At 39.4% G+C, this 14,130-nt stretch overlaps 1 long non-coding RNA gene across 1 annotated transcript in view; it reads right to left on the bottom strand.

Annotated features, from left to right (window-relative positions):
* LOC134615494 (uncharacterized) overlaps positions 1-14,130 on the bottom strand; it is a 33,142-nt gene continuing 19,012 nt past the window's right edge. Inside the window, exons 2-3 of the long non-coding RNA XR_010091296.1 lie at positions 2,764-2,828; positions 1-258 (exon numbers count right to left, since the gene is read on the bottom strand). This is a non-coding gene — a long non-coding RNA (uncharacterized LOC134615494). The remainder of the gene's footprint in view (positions 259-2,763; positions 2,829-14,130) is intronic.

Below are 14,130 nucleotides of genomic sequence, written 5' to 3' on the forward strand. Positions count from 1 at the left end.
TGCAAGACACAGTAGCATTTTTATTTAGCTTGTCACAACAGGGCTATGGAAGAAAAATATTTTAATTTGAATTGCTCAAGGTGGCAAACCGTTTACATTTGAAATGCGTCCATGGTATCAGGAGGGTGCTTCTCCCGGTTGATGAGCCTAGCTCCACATGGTGTTGGCTATCATGAGATCCTCTTCAGCTGAGGAAGAAAAGGCATGTCCTCTACCAATGTGATCAACCCTGGTTCATCTATATTTCATTCCTTGGTTCTATCTATGTTGAAAACAGATACAGAAAAAGGATTTATTAGTGTTAATCCTGCTTGATGGCAAAGAAAAATACATACCTGTCTAAAGAAAAATAAATCTTTATTTCTTTAATTTAACCATTTGCGTGTCAGATACGACCAGCACATTGTAAAGCAATACGAGTGGCACCCCACGGTCAATAAAATTGCTAATTAAACGGCTTCCTCTGATGAGTTCTATTATTCCTGCTTTGATACCACAAAAATATGCTAAAATATATTACAATTGTCCACACAGAGAAATCCAATGTAAAGAAAGACAATTTGAGAAATTTGCTAAGGCAATAAATGGAACTGCACTTGGAAACCTAGTATATTCTAGCTTCATGCTTTAGTCAAGAATAGTGCTGTGATTGTGGGACACATTTTCAGCAGACACACAAATGCCATTGCATAAAGTTATCGGCAGACGCACAGTACTATTTTGTAAGTTCCTTTGTAATTTAGTGGTTAAGTTCTTTATTTTCAACCCTGGTAGATTATTTCATGGTGTAGAATATTCTATATTCATATTCAGTATGGATTTCTACTAGGTTAAAAAAAACAGATGGTAATTTGCTATTCTGTACCATGAAAAGTCTGGAATGTGGGTATATAATAAGAGGATTGAATGTCGTCTTATGTCATTACATGTTAAGAGTTTTAGCTAAAAGTTCTGGCGTCAGTATCGTTATTCTTTATGATAAAAAAGTAGACAAAGGACCAAGTTCTATTCCTCAGAATTTCTCGATAAAGGCGCCATAGAAAGAAATATTCCAGTTCCTATTAACATATAAATATTTATTAAACATGCAGACTTTATTTTTTGTTAAATCAAATGGAGGGGAAGAGATGTTACATGCAGTGAATATATTATTTTGAATGGACCAATGTATGAGTAAGTACATCTCCTCCTCTCAAAGTTCCAAGTGCAGTAAGAGCTAGAGGTTACATTTTCTTCTTTTTTTTTTATTTATTATTTATTTAATTGCTTATTTACCTGAATATTTTTACCTTTAATTTAATTCTGAGAAAATACTATTGTTTATTTTATTTTTTTCAAAATTAAGTTGTTTTTTATTATGCCTTCATTTAATATGTATACACAGCATATGTTTGTAGAGGTAATTTTATTAAAACTCTGACACATGATTCTTATCTATGAAAATTGTTGTCAGACATATGTACCATTCTGTGCGCTAAAATGAGTGCTACAGTTTAATCATAAAACTAAATTAAATGAACACGATTTACTAATATGACACATGAGGTCACTTGACAAGTTATATATGGTGTTTGTGCAAATGGTCAATATCTTAAAAGGAACGCTGTAAGAACAATCAAACGGGTCACTATAGTGTCAGGAACACGTGTATTCATGAAACTATAGTTCTAAAACCACCTTTTAGGTGGTCAGCCAGGGCACCCATAGCCCCACCACTCTTCGAGGAATAGTTAATGCGCAATGTTCCTTAAGTATTTTCCCATGCTATGCAATATCCGTCAAATTGAGCTGCCCAATCAGAGCTCTCTGAGCTTGCATAGCATGGGAAAGCCATTATAAAGGGGTTTGATGCTTTGCAAGCTCATTCTGAGCCGAGCACCCGCGGGGTTCACGTGAATTATTTCTATTGCACAATTTTTTTAAATTTAACAGTAGTGTCATGACTATACAGATTTCTATTTGGGCTAAGAAAAATACATTGAGAAGACATCTGATGGCAAGTATGATTTTATTTATTTTATTATTATTGTTTTTACTACAGGTATTTAGACCTATTGACCCCCTTCACTATTACTATGATGATAGTTTATTTATTATAAATGGAGTAGCTAGGAGTTTGTGGAGCTTTTAGACACACAAGGGACACTTGATTACAGTTCGGGGGTGGAAAAAGGCAAGTCTACACCCCCTTTCTATATTTATTTAGAGCTCCCACCAATGTGTCCTGGTTCCGTTAATGCTTTCACCAGCAGTGCTAGGTCCTTCCACTTATCAAGGGGGGAATGCCAACCAACAGCTCATGGGTAAGGGATGGGGAGGATACAAACATTATTATTGGAGCCTGATGTTTTATCTGCCCAGTCACTAGTCTTTTGTTAATGTGCAGCCACTGGGTGCTCGCTTTTTAGCAGACATGCCCTTACTTGTAGCATGAAAAATGGAGGGCGGTATGAAACAATTTAGCTAGCAACTGAGTAGGAAAGGGCTAATGCAATAGAATCAAGTCAGGAGCCTCAGGTCAGGACATCGCTATGGTGTAAGTTTAAGAGGGACAAAGAACAAAAAGGGGAGTCCATGTAACCAGCCTGCATAAAAATCCAAGAAATATGTAGTCCAAGATCGTATTACAGGAACATGCATTACTTGCCAATTTTTATTTTTATATTATTTTTTTTAAATGGCTAGTAAACACTTTTAAATAAATATACAAACTAAAATAAAGCAAGAAAGGTATTGAAATATAAGAAATATTTACAAACTTACTATAAGTTAGGCCAGATTTAATGATTTGGTACATCTCTAAACTAGGGCAGTTTCTTCTCTCTAACCTGGACACATTGAAAGTGCAATGTGAGATTGATATTCACACGTTGAAATAAGTAAATCAGGAGATGATAATTTGAAGGAACATACACATTATATGCTTAAAGTAATACAGTCCCACCAATATTCGACATGACACCAAAGATATGAGGGATATTTCCCGCACATCCCCTTGCATGTAAAAATAAAGTGTTTTCGAGGCAGTTCTGCTGCAGGTCAAAAATTGGCTTCTGGACTCATGGAGCCTGCAACACCAGTTGGTCTGCCATAGCACAAAATAAGATTTATAAAAAATTACAGCCCTCTCAAATGTTTTTTATAATCTATATATAATCTGTATATATATTTAACTGGTTATATATGTGTACTTGGGCTTCCATGGTCAACCGTTTCCGAGTTGCAAATCAAATCCTCAAGAGTGAAATAAACAGGCCTGTGAGCTTACAATCTAAGGGTAGATTGGGATCGATTTTGCACACCAAAAAGTCTACTACTATGTAATTTCTTACTTTCAGCTCTCTTTTCTTTCTTCTAAATCTCTTCTGAAACCCCTGTCATTTTTCTTGTCTGCCTAACCACTTTCAGTTATCTTGGATCAGAACAAACTATTAACGGACCCAAGATCACTCAGCTGCTTCACTTTCACAGAGCAATTCACAGCCAGACTTCACAAGAGACTTCACTTCTCAGTAAACCTGAGCGACCACAAGCTAACAAGTATAGAAGGTTCTTGTGAAAGATGCCAGTATATGCACTGGTCACAGGACAATATCATTCTTATTAGGACATTTGTTTATTGTTTAACTGTCACAGAATTAAACATGTCTAAAATTGGTGATTGTCCACTGCCACTTGGTGGTTATGGGGAACGTAGAAATTGCTTATACTGAGCTGCTCAGAAACGTTTGATCTGACGTTAATTAATCTTTTCCGGATCTGGCTGCTGTGTGCTACTTTCATGTAGCCCAGAGTGGGAGTAATGACTGTGTCACAGTTATTAAGTTATTATTGATCACTAATGAGAAACTCGTGAAGGAAAGGAATACAGCACATTAAATATATAAACCACTGGTACAATTGCAATGAGCGTTACACCTCAACTGCCTTAGATGGAAGCCTCCGTATGTTTTAGGGCTGATAAACAAACAAAAAAAATCGGTTCTATTTATGCTACCTAAATCTTAGTAATTACAGTTATGTATATAGAGCATACATATTCGGCAGCGCTGTCCAATAGTTAAAAAAAATACGAGTTCTAACAAAACATGTTTGACATACGATTGCCGTATGAGAAGAGGGCCATACCCAGAGGATTAGTATTTTTGAATTCTTGCTTATTCATTAAACGGGAATATTTAAGCAGTCTTCAGTGCCCATAATCTTACCAGTGTTTAACCCCTTAATGACACATGACGTGTCTGACACGTCATGATTCCCTTTTATTCCAGAAGCTTGGTCCTTAAGGGGTTAAAGTAACACTATCACTGTCTGGGAACTTTGCAGAATTTGCAAAGACTGGACTGTGACATCGCAGCTTGGGGTCCAGTGGCCGGGGGTCAGCTAAAAGTTAGTTCATTTTCAGCACACGGAAGGACAGGGGAAAAGAGATTCAGTGCTGGAGAACATACTTTGGGGTCAACCCAACAGTGAGCCATTTTGATTAAGTTGTTACGGTGCCCAGACTGGTTCTTTCAGAGTGATCAGTAGAGGAGTTCTAAGTGAAGATCACTAGCACAGTAGAGTAACTTGGAACAGGTATACTTGCAAATTAGGATTGAATTGTGGTTTGGAGTAATCCCATAGAGAACTTGGTTTGTGACTATCAGAATTTTACATTTAATAGCAAAGAATCCAGGAAAGCAGAGTAAGGATTTACAAAACAGATGACTTGTGCAGAGAGTGTCTCCTAAGGAAGATATGCCTATAAACTCTACTCATTGCAGATTGTAGTGAGAGTGGATAATGGCATGATTTTCAGCAATTTTGATGGGAAATAATGAAGTGCCTTGTTTGAATCGTGTGCTACAAGCTATTGTCTTTCGCAAATTTCCCAGTCTGAGTGATATTATCTTGGCAATTTTCCCAACAATCCTGGTTCAGTGAATAAACTCCTAAAATTAAATTTTCATTTGAAAATATTGTGTCTGATTTCCTTTCAAGGAAGTCACGCTTTCCTGGAATGTGAGCTGCCACTTTGGACAATCTGTGCTATTTGTCCTGTATATGGGAAATGAGCTCATCTCAATGCAGGCAATTTGAGATCAGAGGCAATCACACTCTTATCTCGTGTGTGCAGCTCTCTGTATAATGTCTTATGGAGAGCTGTCAGCAAAATATTCCACGAGTAAACCATGCTTATTAGGGAAGAGCATAGCTTCCTACACATACCCAGGAGAACGTATGTTGGAATCGGATAATTGGAACTTTTCAAAAGATAATAGGGGAGTTTAATTCCTATGTAAAAATGAATGCGATTATGACAAAATTAATATGTGTATAATAATTTGCACCAGACCTTTGTTCTAACAGCCATAATGTGTAAAAATGAATTGCGATAACTTAATACAGTTCCGTTCTTGTTTTATGTATATTTGTCTTTTGCCTGAAAATTATTTGAATCTGTCTCATTTGCTTTTACTGATTGATTTTGTATTCACTTTATTGTAGTGTAAAGGTAGGGGCTAGTTAAACTCATGAGATGTCTTTCTAGTGGCCCCATAAAGAACATTGTGAATTTAATTGGTAATATATGTTTGGGTTTTTTTCTACACACACACAAACACACACACTATTTGTGCTGTTTCTTTTTAATGCGGTGTATGTTACTGCATACCATTTGCAACAGTAGACATCCCTGGAGTTATAGGCATTGCTGGGGAGGCAGCATTTAAGGCTAAAGCTCTATTTAGTTAGTTGAGGGGTCAGGAGAATATAGATTTATTTATTTATTTTACCACTGCATGGGGTATCTCTTGGGGTATAGTTTTATCTTTAGTGTTGGGATATGACTGTCAAACATGCCTTTAATGATGGCAACCAGTAGTGTAACTCTTGCTAATCTCACTTACTTTCATAAATATGTATGTAGTTCATACCAAGATTAAGACCCCCAAAACTGTACGTTTATAATCTGGAATAATTGTACAAATGACATCACAATGCCTGTCATGGAAAATATGATCTGCCATTTGAAATAATCAGCAGATTATGTAATATATGTGTGTATGTGTGCGAAAGTGTAAACGGTTGCATGAAACCACTGGTGATAGAACCAACTGCAAAGTTACTTTAGGCCTCAGTAGGTAACTCACTCACTTGATCTGGTGCTTTGGAAACGCATTGGTGTTCAGGCAAAATCCTAATATAACAACATTTCCAATAATGAGAGGGACTATTCCAGCTGAACACAGAGCTCAATGATTGGATTGCATACACTAAAAGTTCACTGATGATACCTAAAGTTTTTGGTTTAACCCCTTAAGGACCAAACTTCTGGAATAAAAGGGAATCATGACGTGTCACACACGTCATGTGTCCTTAAGGGGTTAAAAGAAAATCATAGATGAAGCTGTTCTCTGCATTTGCAACATTTAGGTTGGTATCTAAAAATGTCACCCAGACTCCTAAACATAATTGATAATAACAGGGTTATTCTCTAAGGTATTAATTGTGAATTTATAATTTTAGGCCAAAATAGCTAAACTAAAAACATGGGTGATTTATATATAACCCTGTAGGTTTCGCAATAGGTGTGTGTAAGGCTTGTCCCGTGTCTGTTGCAGAGCAACACATTTTTAGTTTGCTAATGATCTTTGAATTATTGAAAGTAGTGTCTCGATTACTGCAGGTGGTACTAAATTATGTAAGATAAGCTCATAGTAGGATATTTATTCTTTACATAACAAGTATGACAGAAGGTTGACATTGTAGATACATTGTAATGTAGATCAAACGTTTACAAACTATATGGAAATATATTTGTGCTAAAGGGGCCTAATATTAACCATTCACCCTAAATATTATACAAAACAAATTATAATATTTCTCCGTACACAAATAACTAAAATTACATAGTATTATTAGATTTGAGTTAATACATACAAAAATCATTTGGTCATACACTGAACAAAATTATAAATGCAACACTTTTGTTTTTCCCCCCATTTTTCATGAGCTGAACTCAAAGATCTAAGACTTTTTCTATGTACACAAAAGGCCTATTTATCTCAAATATTGTTCACAAATCTGTCTAAATCTGTGTTAGTGAGCACTTCTCCTTTGCCGAGATAATACATCCACCTCACAGGTGTGGCATATCAAGATGCTGATGTCAAGGTTCTCATCATGACATCCAGACAGCCAGATGAGGTCACCCCAGAAGTGCCCAACAGGGAATTTGAACGGTAGCCCTTGTGTCCTGATCCTGCTGTCTTGCCTCTGAACCACACTTCAGCTCATGTTTCAGCTTAATTTTAAACCTTGCCTTGTTTCCAGCACTAGTGGGCTGGACTTCACAGTGGCTCCTACCTGTCTATCAAAGTCCACCTGAGGCAGATTGATTATTATTCCAAGTATAAAACACTGCCTCTCCCTGAGGGCAGTGTCAGTTCGTTGTATCCCGCTATGGCCTGGAAGGGGTACGGACTGTCCACATACCAGAACCTCACACTCTCAGACAAGAGACTCCCAGGCTCACACGGTCATGCCAAGCCGGAGCATTGGTGTCAGTGCCACTTGCCTCCGAGCGCGGTACCCGTATATACACCCAAGGACTTGAGCCGCCCAACAACCGGCTAAAAGGTGTCAAAATACCATCGTTAAATTTATGTTATGTATTGTTATTGTTCGGTTACAACCTCATATCGTTGCCAGCCTACACAATTGCCTACATCAGATACACAGCCAGGGCAGGGAACCAGGGACTAACCAACAGCCAGCCAGATTACAAACATGCCCATTGGGGGCGAACACACACCCAACTATTTAGAGGCACCATACAGACTACATTAGAATGCCTCACACGCTAGGCACACCTGCGAACAGGACCCCCCCCCGACACACATATGATACACTAGAATAGAAGTTACTGGGGACCTGATGGTCAGCTAAAACCAACATCGCCAACCCAGGTACACCCCACTAACAGGCTGGGTCGCCTGCTCAGAAATGGCTATCTGGGCGCGTTCCCACCCAAAGACACCAATTTAGGCCTTAACAAGTAAGGTATACCTTATTCTTTCTTCCATTGATAAATTGATGTCTTCTCTACCTCCACTAACCTTCAAAGAGTTTGGATACTGCTAGGCGAGCTCATACCATGTCATAACTATGAAAAGCTAAGATACCACTCTTTAACGTACTTAGAAGAGACCGGTTATGCAAATTGTATGTTTCCTTTACACATGCATCAACCCTTCGTTTTATTTCCTATTATGACCCATGTTATGCCTAGATTAACAGACAGCATCGTTGATAGCCAGTTTGTAATGTTACGAGACGTTTGCCTCGCATAATTAACTACCACTTAATCTCAGTTCGACTACGCACCTCACAGAGCAATGTCATATTAGCTCACTCTGACTACTGAATCTAGTTTTTTTTTTTACAAGAATGTTTATTATATAAAAATTGTGCAGGCTTTCCATATGCCATATAACTGTTTAATTTGAGTTGCCAGCATCTGCTATTGTGGCATACCTGCGTGTATGTACCTTTTATGCACATCAAAAATAAAGAATTACAAAAAAAAGAAAAATATTTAGTTTTTGTTTTTGTTTACAGAAAGTGTCAGGTTTAATTTGTCCTGACGGCAGCAATGGCTATAATAGTTATCAGCTCAAAAACGTAAAACATAAGGGGAAAAAATACAATCTTAGGTAATATATCTCAAACCTCTTTGTACTTTTAACTAACAGGTTTTTAGTAGTACTAATGCAATGGCCGATGGAATTGGCTGAGATAATATCTTTATGATCTCCGACATTTTAATGTTTTTTTTCACTGGTGTGCATGTGCGGCAAAACTATAAGACCATCTGATTTAAATAGCCGAGTTTAACTTCGCTATTTCTGCGTAAGCGCCTATCTAAAACATTGCTGCCTTTGCAGAGTTTGAATGCCTCTAGTGGCTGACACTTTGAGAGCCACTAGAGGCATTTAAACTCTGTAATTAACTGCAATGTTTTACATTAAGGGTTAAAATGAGAGCGACATGGCACCCAGACCACTTCATCGAGATAAAGTGGTGTATGTGCCTATAGTGTTCCTTTAAACTCAAAGTTGTCCACATACACCACACTTCCTCACTATTCCTTAAAAAAAATGTTTGTTTGGCTGCTACCTTACCATTAGGCTGCTGCTGATTTGTACAATGCAGAAGTTGCTTGCCTTTTCTTGATATGGTGTTTTGTGTTAAGTCTCATGACACGAACTCCAACTATGCTGTTCGCCAGTTACAACTCAAAAATACTGTCCAATTCCTTCTTATAGGACACTGGGCATGTGTAAAATCTGCTGAAACAGGACAGATTTCACAAACGTCTTTTTATTCTTTGTACAGTGCTACGGAATTTGCTGGCGCTATATAAATAATAAAATAATTGTCCCCAAAAAGTGCAGCTTAAGCACATCATTAGATTTGCATCACTGGACCGCGCCTTTTAACCACTCCCACCTGTTTCCTTATTTGCAGGACGCGGATGCTGGGACCTTTGCAACAAAGCTTTCAGTCCAAAGAAAGGGAGCCAGCAGAACTTTAAACATTACAAAGACACAGTTTGTTATTTGTGTTACCTATTTTATCTTCTCACTTCCTAGCTGCACAATCAGCTTTTCAAATATATATGTATTACCATTAATTTCAGGATCCCAATAAACCTGTGTTATGTGCCCTTTTCATTGCAAAGTACTTGGTACAGAGCAATTTAAAAGGAATGGGTTTTTAAAAGGCTTTGTTGCCATAGTAGCTGAAAAAAAGTCATATTTCGGCATGGTTTCCTTCTGTTTATTTCTATTGAGTAAAGAATAATAGGAGCTGTTCAAACTTTTTATTAATGCATGCTTTGGAGTACAGAGCAAACTAATACAAGCAGACCTCTCATTTAAGATAAGCATTCACATCTGATTTAAATCTTTATCTTTATGTATCCATGATAAGTACAATGATTGTCCTTTAAAAAAAAAAGTGTTTTATATAGTCCCTTAATTGATTTAAAGAAAGTGCAGTTTGCAGAACGTTCCTACAAAACCGAGAAAGGGGGTCACTGTCTTGTCACAATCTGTATAATGCGTTCTTGTTGACTCCTGTAGTTAACATGCACAGCCTGTGTGAAAGGCTTAAATTCCATTTTCACTGCCTTCAGAAGTCTTGTTCTCGAAATGAATAGTTTCATCACTCCCAAGAAAACGCTGTCTGTTGTCTGTAAAACAAGTTGTTGGAACTCTGGCAAACTAATGAGGTATTTTTCCATCACATGCCAAGACCATACTTGGCACATGAGCTGAATCAATGGATTGAGCAAAGAAATGAAGATGTTTTATGTGCACTTTGGTTTTAAGTACCCTTCGGAGAAAGCAGACAAAAAGTATTGTATTAACATCAGTTTCCTGAATATTAAAATAATGTGTTAACATTAACGGCTGGAGATACAGGAATGTATATAAGAAATTCTCCGCTATTTTCTTTGAGAGATAATTTTTCAATTCACACTTTTTTCACTGGCGGACCTCAAACTGTCTTTACTGACATAGCACTATAAAAGGTTTAGCTGTCCACCAAAGTGTCAAACGTTAAATAATATCTAGTCCACACTGAGGATGCTCTTCGGGGCCACTTTGTGCTTCAGCACAAATAAAAGAAAGAAATGCTTCTCATAGATGGTGTAACATAACCACTACTGAGTAATGGAAAGAAGCCAAGAAGGTCAACACTTATTGAGAAGAAAATATTGGGCAGAAATATAGGCGTTAGGGGTACAGTAATTGTTCATTATGGTGAGTTGTCCAGAAAGGTTATTACTAAAGTGGCTGAAGAAACATCTGCTTTAACAATATAGATAAAGTGGCCATGGATCCTGAGTCATTTAAAAATGGCTTAACTCCTTAGTACAGGACAGTGCTAGGACATTCCTGGCACCATAACCACAACAGTGAACAGTACTGTATATGGTTATTTGAGGCTTTTAGCTTTCCCTTTTAACTTTAGACTTTATTCTATTCATACATATACCCAGCAATCTCCAAATGTAAACCATTCTCAAAACTTAACTTAAAATGAACCCTTAAAAAATTAAATACTCAGAATCTGAGTATTTTGGGGGTACGGGAAAGTAATAAGTAAAGTGACACTCCAGAACTCGTAAAGCACTTTAGCTTGGTGAAATGCTTTACGTGTGTCTATATTTTAATTATTTTTTAAGTGCAGATTTGGAAATTGGCACTTTTCTAAATTATGGAGAGCAAAAAACAAGTCGCAAGAGTGCACTGAGGATGGACAGCAGCTAAAATAGCCTGCCCTTCGGTGGGTCCCCGCTGAGAACTCAAGCTGGTTTTCTCTCATCTTGTGCCATTACAGAGAGAACATCTCTGAAGCATATCAGACTGGTCCCACCCATACAGGCAGTCCAGATACGAAATGCCAGCAAGTTCCTTCTGCACGAAAGATACAGCCAGGGCCGGACTGGCACACCGGGACACCGGGAAATTTCCTAGTGGGCAGTCGGCACCTGGGGCAGGGCAGACATCAGGGTGTGCGGGGGGCCGCAGAAGGAGCTGTTCTGGCAAGCGCATGGGAAGCTGTGCTGTGTTGTCTCTGCTCCCAGCGCGCTACTGAATGAGACCGGGGCCGGAATATGACATCATATTCCGGCTCCGGTCTCATTCAGTAGCGCGCGAGGGCGGGGGAGCAGAGACAGCACAGCACAGCTTCCCATGCGGCCGCCAGAACAGCTCCTTCTGCGGCCGCCTTCCCAGCTTCTTCTGCGGCCGCCTTCCCAGCTTCTTCTACGGTCGTCAGCACTCCCAGCTAATGTGTAATGCTGTCAGTGTATGTATGTGTGTGTCTGTCTGTCATGGTGTGTATCTGTCTGTCATGGTGTGTTTGTGTCTGTCTGTCATGGTGTCTGTATGTGTCCATCTGTCATGGTGTGGGTGTGTCTGTGTCTGTGTCATGGTGTGTGTGTCTGTCTGTCATGGTGTGTGTGTCTGTGTCATAGACTGTCTGTGTCATGGTGTGTGTCTGTCATGATGTGTGTGTTTGTGTCTGTGTCACGTTTGTGTCTGTATCATGGTGTGTGTCTGCCATGGTGTGTGTCTGTGTGTGTTTTAAAAATAGTGTTTTTACTCCCTGACACAGGAAGCACCTCTAGTAACTGTCTGAGTGACTGTCACTAGAGGTGTCACTTGGAAGCAATGTAAACACTGCCTTTTCTCTGAAAAGTGTTTACAAAAAAGTGTTTACATTGAAAAGCCTGCAGGGACAGGCTATAGGCACCAGAACCACTACATTAAGCTGTGTGTGTGTGCGCCTGCTAGTGAGCTTGCTTGCTTGCATGTGTGTGTGTGTCTGCTAGTGAGTGAGCTTGTGTTTTTATGTCAATGAGCTTATGTATATCAGTGAGATTGTCTATGAGGCTGTGCATCAATGAGCTTGTGTGTGTGTCAGTGAGATTGTCTGTGTTGGCATGTGAGTATGCTTACTGTATAATTAAACGTTTTACTCTGAAAGGACCAATATTTTATATTAGAAAAAGCAATATATATATATATATATATATATATATATATATTACTCAATCATCTGGGGTGGCAAGACATAGCCTTACATATTACATGCGACAATATATGGCACATTGACTTATGGGGCTGGCATAGATTTTTTTTCCAGGGCTGCTTTGCATCCCCAGTCCGGCCCTGGATACAGCAACCCCAGATGATCGTTTCAACCTTGTTAGGCATCATAAGTGAGGCATAGCTGATATCTCTCTAGGCACCGTGAGCAAGGGGTCGACGTCTGAATTACCCTTTAAAATTGTGGAGAGCAAAAAACAAGTCGCAAGTGTGCACTGAGGACGGACAGCAGCTGAAATAGCCTGCCCTTCAGTGGGTCCCCGCTCACGGTGCCTAGAGAGATATCAGCTATGCCTCACTGATGATGCCTAACAAGGCTGAAACGATCGTCTGGGGTTGCTGTATCTCTCGTGCAGAGGGAACTTGCTGGCATTTCGGATCTGGACTGCCAGTGTGGGTGGGACCAGTCTGATATGTTTCAGAGATGTTCTCTCTGTAATGGCACAAGATGAGCTAAAACCAGCTTGAGATCTGAGCGGGGACCCATCGAAGGGAAGGCTATTTCAGCTGCTGCCCGCTCTCAGTTTTCTCTTGCGCCCCTTTTTTCCTCTTCACTTTTCTAAATTAGCCTAGCTACACCACCCATGCCTGTCAGACAACATGTCCAGTTACTTCTTGGTTTGGTTAGCTCGGTGGAGCTGAACTCCAGAGGCAGCAATTGCCCAGAGCACCTGCCTTGAAAAGCCTTCTTATTGAGCTGCATGGGAATCTCTGTGATTGGACAGCCACAGAAAGTCTGGGCAGGGTTAAAAGAAGAGGGCTTGCAAAGGGAGCAGACAAGAAAACTGCAACTTTTGCAAATTGTTTTTATATTTCCTCCCAATGAAGAGATGCATATTTAAATGTGTGCATGTTTTCATTTGGGGCATAAACCGTATACTAAACAGTGATATTTATTACTTTTGTATTTGTGTAATGGATTCCTCTAAATTGTATTGTTTAGTTTCAGCCGGCCTCCCAACTGTCCCAATTTTGGGATCCTGTTCTCTTTCGGATAGGGACACTCCTTATGGCTATCAATAGTAATGAGGTTGTGTCATAGCCCGTCACCACCCCAATCCCTCCCTCCCCCCCCCCTCACTCCCTGGCATGCAATCATGCCCCCCATCTCAATGCAGAGGCGAACGTAAAGTAGAGAGGTCTCTGGTGCCTAGATTATTTTGGGCAAGGGGGGGGGGGGGGGGGCAAAAGGTAAATCCCCATCTGTCGTGCAACTCTAACAATGCTTTGACAGCTGGGCCTCTATCATTTTCCCATGCATGCAGGGTTGGATTTAGCACTGAGCAGTGTTTGTGTGTTTAAATGTAAACATGTTTTGTATGGAGTGTGTGTGTGTGTGTGTGTGTGTGTAGGGTGTGTTTGTATGTGGAGATGGCATTTGAATGCAAGCATGCATTTATGTGCATTTATGTGTAGTGTTGGTTTTTGAATGCATAGGTGTGTTTATATATAATTTTGGTGG

Source organism: Pelobates fuscus, chromosome 6 (assembly GCF_036172605.1).
Source record: "Pelobates fuscus isolate aPelFus1 chromosome 6, aPelFus1.pri, whole genome shotgun sequence".
NCBI lineage: Eukaryota > Metazoa > Chordata > Amphibia > Anura > Pelobatidae > Pelobates > Pelobates fuscus.